Raw genomic sequence first — 8504 nt, 5'->3', positions numbered from 1 at the left:
TGTTCTCAAGTCTTCATTTCTTTTATGAGCTCAAAACAGTATTTAATGATATTTCATTCTCAGTTTTGCTAGCTGCTTAGTTAGAACCACTACTAGGCCAAGATGTACAAATCTGATAAGTGTCCTAAGACGGACTAGGCCTGAAAATTCTGCCAGATAGACACTGCTAACTCAGCCCTCCACTATTACGTATTTTGGTTCTGGTCCATGGCCCAAGTAGGAAAAGACTTGGGGAGAAAAAGTAGTGTCTGTCTTCGAGTTTAGCATAAAATTCTGGGTCTACCTTACAACTGTTTGCTTCCTTCAAATAAACAATTAGAAATGTGCTATTCTGAGGCCTCTACAAATAAATTTTATAAAGAAAATATAAAAACAACATTTTGAAATTATAGTGGAATAAACTAAAGAACATGGGAGATAACCACAAAAATGTAACTGCCAAATTTGGGAATCACTTCTAAAAATGCTTAGGATTTCAAGGCATCCATTTTGTTTTAAATCATTCTTTCTTCTATTTGATTGTTTCACTTCTATTTCTTATTGCTTAATTGTTTTGTCTATTTTAAATTTTTATTATTTGATATGTTGACTGGGCATTGTTAAACTGTCTGAAATCGAAATTTTGTGTTTTAATATTTTGTTACTGTAGTTGCCTTTCATTTTTAACTTGCTTGTGTATAAATAAATAAATGCGATTATTTAATAATCACTGTGTGTATAGTGGAAGCAAAATACGTTATTTTATAGATTATCATAAATTTAATTTTGGAATTTGTCTCTATAATTGGTAATGATTCTCAAAGTTAACCATTATTTATTTCAGAAAAATGTAAATACAGAAATAATTTTGAGGTGGTCAACAAGTTTCAATAAATAATGCAATAGTGACTTTGACATACACAAGGTTTTTAACTGGGAATCTTCACTAGAAATCTCCTAGAAGTTTTATTTTAAAATATATTAAATATTAAAATATATATAAAAATGTATGGGTTGATTAAATTAACTCAGTAGTATGTTGCTATTGCAAATGTTGCCTCTGTTAAGTTCTTGTTAAACGTGTGAATAACATATTTAAATTTCTGATAGCCTTTTATAGAAACTTTTGAGAATATAGATGATTAATCTATTATATAATTCCCTAAGGATAGCTATTTGCTCCTAAAATTATAGACTCTTTCACCATTTGACTTTTGAAAGCTCTTTTTGCTATAACAGTGATTGTGATGCATCATAAATATGATTCTTTAAGGTATAGTTCAGAGTCAAAATCAATGATATAAAATTTTGCACATTTTTAACAAAGAGTTTGATAAATTAATTTGCACTCTGAAATCATAGCTCAAGTATATAAAATATAATATTTTGTATTCTTGCTAATTCTGTTGGAAAGATTTTATAGTTTTAATTATTGTAAATCTACAGCATCTGGTAAATTATCATTTTGTTCATTAGAAAACTCTAGGAAGAGTTCTTGCTATACTTGCTTTTGGCATGTTTTAAAACAGTTAAATTTCATACTCACTTTTCTCACCCACTGGGACCATATGCTGTAATTATCCAAGTGAGGTCACCGAGAGGCAAAGAAAAGTAAATTTTCACAGCAAAATATTTTATTAGAACTTCTTGCACAATGGTTAAAGCATTGTTAAAAAAGTGGGAAAATAAACATCTATAAGCAACCCTAACTGTACTATCAATAGTTGTTTCAACAATTTTTATAAATAGATAAATAAATATGCTCTTTTTCCTTAACCAGTGTCAAATATGAAAAAGAGAAAAGTAAAAGGACAGAGGATAAGTGTCAGGCACAACTAGATGAGTGACCTCTGAGGCATCCTATGTTGCATCTGTAGAAATGAGGGATTCTAGGCAAGTGAGGGATTATCACGCAGGTATGAGAGGAAACATAATCAGCCCTTGGGAGAGCACAATAGCTTTAACTATTCACCTGTGGATATTTTAGAGTTTTTATTTTAGAAAAGTGTCACAACTAAATATCTTTTCTCACTCCCCGGTTTTCTCAGTTTTATCATAAATATTAGAACTATCACATTTCCCTGAAAACTTTTTGAAATGTCTCAAAGTCCTAGGGATCCTAATGGGTTATAAAAGACTTAGAAAGGCATCTATGACTAATAGCATCACACAGTAGTGCTAAAAGTTAATAAATCTTTGCTTAATTATTTTTTTCATAAAATAAAAATCATTCAAAGATTTCAAGTGCAAAATACCTTGCCCTCAATGTTGGGCTTTAAATGTATAAAATCAATTAATTTGCTTAATTCGAATTAGGATAGTCAGTGTTTTCATTCTTAATTCACTTTCTGTTTTCCTAATTTGGGTCATTTTTTTAATGCTTATTTTGCAATGCAATTTGGTTTTCATATTAAAGCAAAACATGTTTTCTTTTAGGTACACAAATCACTCAATTTCTTTCTCAATTCCTTTCCTTTATTTTCTGGCCTAATTTTCCTACTTCTGCTCTTTCCTTGTATTAGGCATTGAGGAGACAACATAGAATAAAGATGGAGGTTTTACAATAAGGTTACAATAAAATAGACCAAAAAAAAAAATACTAAAGCATCAGTTAGAGTTGATTAACAAGCACCAAGGTAGATTTCATCAAAATGATGTAAACACAACAAAGATAACAACATTTATAAATGATATTAATATACCATATTTTTTTATTATCTTAAAAATGTTTCTACAAGATGGCACATCATAAACTTCCATCCTCCTTATTATCCTCTTTATCATAATTAGGTTATTCTTAAAGTGTTGATTCACAAAAAGTGATAATAAAAACAGTTGCATGATGGAAGACTTCATTTCAACAGCAGTAAGCATGACAACCATCTACACATTTTGCTACTTTTGTAGCATACCATGAAAAGCTTTCAATTTTCAAGATGGATCAAAATCTTCCTTATGTTTTAGACCACAAAATAGACTTGCAGCACTCTTTAACTTCAACACAAGGCATTTCCAATGTGTATACTTATTTTTCATAATTTTTGTCAATTAGTTTTATAGTATATTAAAAGAATATTCATTAAGTACTTGCTATATACTACAAACCTTGCCTGGAGCTTAAAATGGAGAAATAAATACAGCTTTTTTTCTTGATGGTTTTAAAGTGCTGTTTATGAGTAAAATAAAAATTATATTAAACAAACCTGCAGTAGCTGGGCAGAAAAGATCCCAAGATAAAGATTTAAGTCAAGAAGAAAAAGAACTAAGAAAAATATTAGGTAGAATCTCAGGGTTGAACAACAATAATTGGAACAAAGGGCCTTCCTGGAGAAGGGTACTTATGAAAAAAAAGAAAAAAAATACTAAGCTTTAAGCTAGAACTCCAGAAGAGCTACATATTACTTTAGGAATAAGGCAAATCAGAAATACATGTTTTATGATTAGATCCAGCATCAAATCAGCTTAATATTATACTGAATTACTTTGGTCTGTGCATATTTTAACTGCTTTATAGAAACAAAAATAAAGTCATTTATGGAGAAATAAATATTCATCTAGAACAAGAGTCAGCAAAAGTTTTCTATATAAGAGAAATAAATATATAATGTGGGTCGGTCTTTGTTGGAATTATTCATGTCTGCTTTGTACACAAAAACAGCCATAGCTATATGTAAAAAAAATGCTGTTTCAAAAACTTTTTTACGAAAGTAGGTGGTGGCTTGCAAGCCATAGTTTTCCAACCCATAATCAAGACCCTCAAGGTAATCACTATGGTTTTCATGAAGAATGTTCAGTATTTAATCAAAAATTACTTGGCATACACCAAAGAGAAAAAAACACAGATAATACAAAAGATACCCACTGGAAATACAGATTAAAGAGTTACACTACATTAGTGAAATAAAAAATAAATTAATAGAAAGCATACTATCAAATCACGGAAGAGTAGAATAAAAACATATAAGAATTAAAGTATTAACAGTCCTAACATGCATATCTTGCTTAATACATATAGAAGAGGAGGGGTAGAAATAAGGAAAAAATATTATTCAATAGGAAAATTTCTGAGAATATTGAAAGAAAAAAGATCAGGAAATCAGTTTATGTATTTATAATTAGGCAATGGGACTGATTTACATTTGTGGATTTCTTTAGTTTTATTGAAGTCAATAAACTTGATACTGCTCCTGGGTTAAAGGCAACCATTATTCAATAAATGAAAAGGCATTCAACTTCTTTAAATCTCAATTTGCTTTATTTACATTTTGTGAATAAAAGTGCACACCTATCTTAAATGGTAGAGTAGGTTAAATAATAGTCATAAAAGGTAAAGCATATAAAGGCAAGATTTTTTAATTATAATTATGTTTTATGTGATTTAAGTTAATGTTAAATACTTATATTTATTAAAAAGTTCATGAGCTTTATTTTTCTTAAAATTTTTTATTTAAAATAAATACATATTTTAAAAAATGTTTTTAGTATTTTTCCTTCCCAAAATCACTATTTAAATTTCTTAAATTACATACATTAATATTTTATAAATTTATTTAAGTTTTTGATTGAAAAATAATTGTGTATATTTATGGGGTAAAATGTGATGTTTTCATGTATGTATATATTAGAGAAATATTTTAAAAGATTAAATCAAGCTAATATTCATCACTTCACCAATTATTTTTTTTATGGTATGAATGTTACAAATCTACTATTTTAGCAATTTTGAAATATACACTATTATTAACAGTGGTCACCAGGCAATGCAATACATCACTAAAACTTATTCTTCTAGTTCAATTGAAATTTTGTACCCTTCGATCTCCTCTTTTCCCATTTCCCCTGCCCCCAGCCTCTGGTAACCACTTTTCCACTCTCTGCTTCTATGGGATAGACTTTTTTAAGATTCCACATTTAAGTGACATCATGTGGTATTTGTCTTTCTGTACCTGGCTTATTTCACTTAGCATAGTGTCCTCCAGTCTCTGATCCCTAGACCACACATTAAGGTAGACTAAAAGCAGCTTACAGATAAAGCTAAAAGAACTAAACTGAGATTTGAGCTGCCATCCATAAAAGGTTGAGTTTACTGTTTGAGTCTAACTAAGCTAATTCTTATAAAACCCAAAACACTGACACTCTTTGGAGGAATATAATAGAATCCAGAGCTTCCAAAATAACACACAACTGTCTGAAATACATCCAAAATTAGTAAACACAGAGAAAAAGCTAAGGGTAGTCCATTCTCAAGGAAAAAAAAAAAAACAACGAAACCCATGCTCAAGAAAAATGACCAAATGTTACAGTTATCAGACAAGAAATTTAAAGTAGCTATTGTAACTATTCTTGATGAGGTAAAGGAAAACATGGTTTTAGTGTGTAAAATGATAGATGATTTCAGCTGAGAAACAGAAAGCACATACAGAACCCAGAGGAAATTCTGGAACTGAAAAATACAATATTTAAAATAAAAATGATACCGACTTCAATTAATAGCAAAACAGAGATAACATCAGAAAGCTTCAGTCAACTTGCAGATAGATAAAAATATCTATTATGAAAAACAGATAAGAAAAGGCTTTTTAAAAAAATGAGCAGAGGCTCAGGAACCTGTGCAACTATATCACAGAGTTAAATACTTTTATAAATAGAGTCCCAGAGGGACAGAAGGGAGAGATTGAGGCAGAAAACATATTTGAAGGATTAATCGCCTAAAACTCTGTTAAAACAAGCATTATGCAGCACCATCACCTTTCTTAATCAGTTTAGTAGATGTTGCCCATTGAAATAACATCTAATTCCTGCCTGAATATAAAATACTTTATCTATTAAAACATTGAATTTTCTATAAAATATCTCCCTATAAAGGGAACACAGGGACCATGAGGTTTGACTAATGAATTTTGTCAAACACTCAAGGAACAAATAGCATATTATAAATGACTTTTCAGAAAATAATGGAAGTGTACACTTACAACTTGTTTTAAAAGGTCAGAATACTAAAAATTGGAAAAAAAAATTAATACGAAGAGGTATTGAGGATGACAGAGAAGTGAGTGAGATAGGCAATAACCAAACACAGTTCCTCACCAACTTAAATTTAAATATCCTTACCAATATATTAGCAATAATATATACAGTCATGCGCCCCACAATGATGTTTTGGTCAATGATGGACCACATATACAGTGGTGGTCCATAAGATTATAATAGACCTGAAAAATTCCTACTGCCTAGTGATGTTGCAGCCATCCTAATGTCATGCATTACTCATGTGTTTGTGTAAACAAACCTACTATGTTGCCATTTGTATAATGATAATAAATGACTATCCTACAAGTTTATGTATTTACTATGCTATACATTTTATTATTTTAGAGTGCGTTCCTTTACTTACTAAAATAAAAGTTAACTGTAAACAAGCCTCAGGCAGGTCCTTCAGGAGATATTCCAGAAGAAGGTATTATTGTCATAGGAGATGATAGCACCATGTGTGTTAATGCCCCTGAAGACTTTCCAATGGGATAAGATACAGAGGTGGAAGACAGTGATACTGATGATCCTGATCCTGTGTAGGCCTAGAGTAATGTGTGTATTTGTGTCTTAATTTGTTAAGAACAAAGTTTAAAAAGTACAAATTAATTTAAAATTTAAAAAGAAACAAGCTTATAGAATGAGGAGATATATATATATATACATTTTTTCTGCTAGCACATTGATTTTGGATAGAATGAGGATATAAAGAAAGAAAATATTTTTGTACAGCTGCACATGTTTGTGTTTTAAGTGTGATGATAGAGTCAAAAAGTTTAAAAAATTAAAAAACTTTATCAAGTAAAAAATTACAGGATGCTAAAGTTAATTTATTATTGAAGAAAGAAACTTCTTTTTATGTTTAATGTTGCCTAAGTATCCAATGTTTATAGTCTACAGTAGTGTGTAGTAATGTCCTAGGCTTTTACATTCATTCACCACTCACCCACCCATTGAGTCACCTAGAGCAACTTCCAGTCCTTGAAGTTCCATTCATGGTGAGTGCTCTACACAGTTAAACCATTTTTTATCTTTGACACTGTATTTTTACTGTACCCTTTCTATGTTTAGATATGTTTTGATATATACATACTTACCATTGTGTTATAATTTCCTATACTGGTCAATACAGTAATATACTGTACAAGTTTGCAGCCTAGAAGCAACAGGCTATACCATATATCCTAGGTGTGTAGTAGGCTATATTATCTAGGTTTGTGTAAGTATACTCTATGATGTTTGCACAATGACAAAATCACCTAAGAATGCATTTCTCAGAATATATCTCCTTTTTTATGTGATGCATTACTCTAATAATATTACTATATTGGGGTCAACTTGGTTTTATCTCAGAAATACAAGGTTAGATTTGTAATAAGCAATAATCAATTTTATTCACCATATTAACAGAATAGAAAAGAACTTATGATCATATCAATAGATTAATTAAATTATTGAAAAAATTCAATACCTATCCATGATAAAACTCTTCTCATGACTGAGAAGAACACTTTCTCAGTCTAATAAAGGGAAACACTGTAAAACTAAAGCTTACATCATGTTAAATGCTTAAATAAATATGTTCCCCCCTAAGATCAGAAACAAAGCAAGGATGCTCATTTTACCACTTCTGTGCTCCATTTTACTAGAGATTCTGGCCATTTCAAAAAGTCAGGAAAATAAAGAAAAGTTAAAAAAAAGTTTTGCAGACAATAATAACTGTGTAATAAAAATTCTAAAGAATGTACAAAAACCCTACCACAACTAACAAATGAATTTATTAAAGTCAGAGAACACAAGGTTAATATAAAAAATCAATTGTGTTTCTAAATAATAACAGCAAACAATTGGAACATGAAATTTAAAAATTCTTATACTGTAGTATCAAAAAAAAACATTACAAATAAATATAACTAAAGTTGTTCAAAACCTACAGAGCTTTGCTGTGGGAAATATTTGATAAACAAAATGGAGAGAAAAACCCTGCTCATGGATCGGAAAACTTGATATTATTATAATGCCATTTTATCCCAAATTTATCAATAGATTCAATATCATCTGAATAACAATTCCAGCATACATTAATGTAGAAATTGATAAATTAATTCTAAAATCTGTATGGAAATCCAAATGATGTAGAATAACTAAAACAATTTTAAAAAAACAATGTTGGAAGATTCACACTACATGATGTTAAGATTTGCCATAGGACTACAGTGAAAGGTTGAACATATAGATCAATGTAACAGAATCAAGAGTCAAGAAATAGAACCAAACAAATATGGTAAATTAATATTTGACAAAGGTGTCAATGCTATTCAAGGGGGAAAATGATAACTTGTTCAACAAATGGGAAACAATGAAATATATGAATAATTTAAAGAAAAACATTGAATCTCACTTCATGACATATATAGATATCAATTGAAAATGAATCATGCACCTAAGGGTAATGATAAATTAAGTTCAGACATAGTTTAGATGTGGGACGACTG

This window comes from Lemur catta, chromosome 7 (assembly GCF_020740605.2).
Source record: "Lemur catta isolate mLemCat1 chromosome 7, mLemCat1.pri, whole genome shotgun sequence".
Lineage (NCBI taxonomy): Eukaryota > Metazoa > Chordata > Mammalia > Primates > Lemuridae > Lemur > Lemur catta.
The sequence above is the reverse complement of the archived record's forward strand: the minus strand, read 5'-3'. Positions refer to the sequence as shown.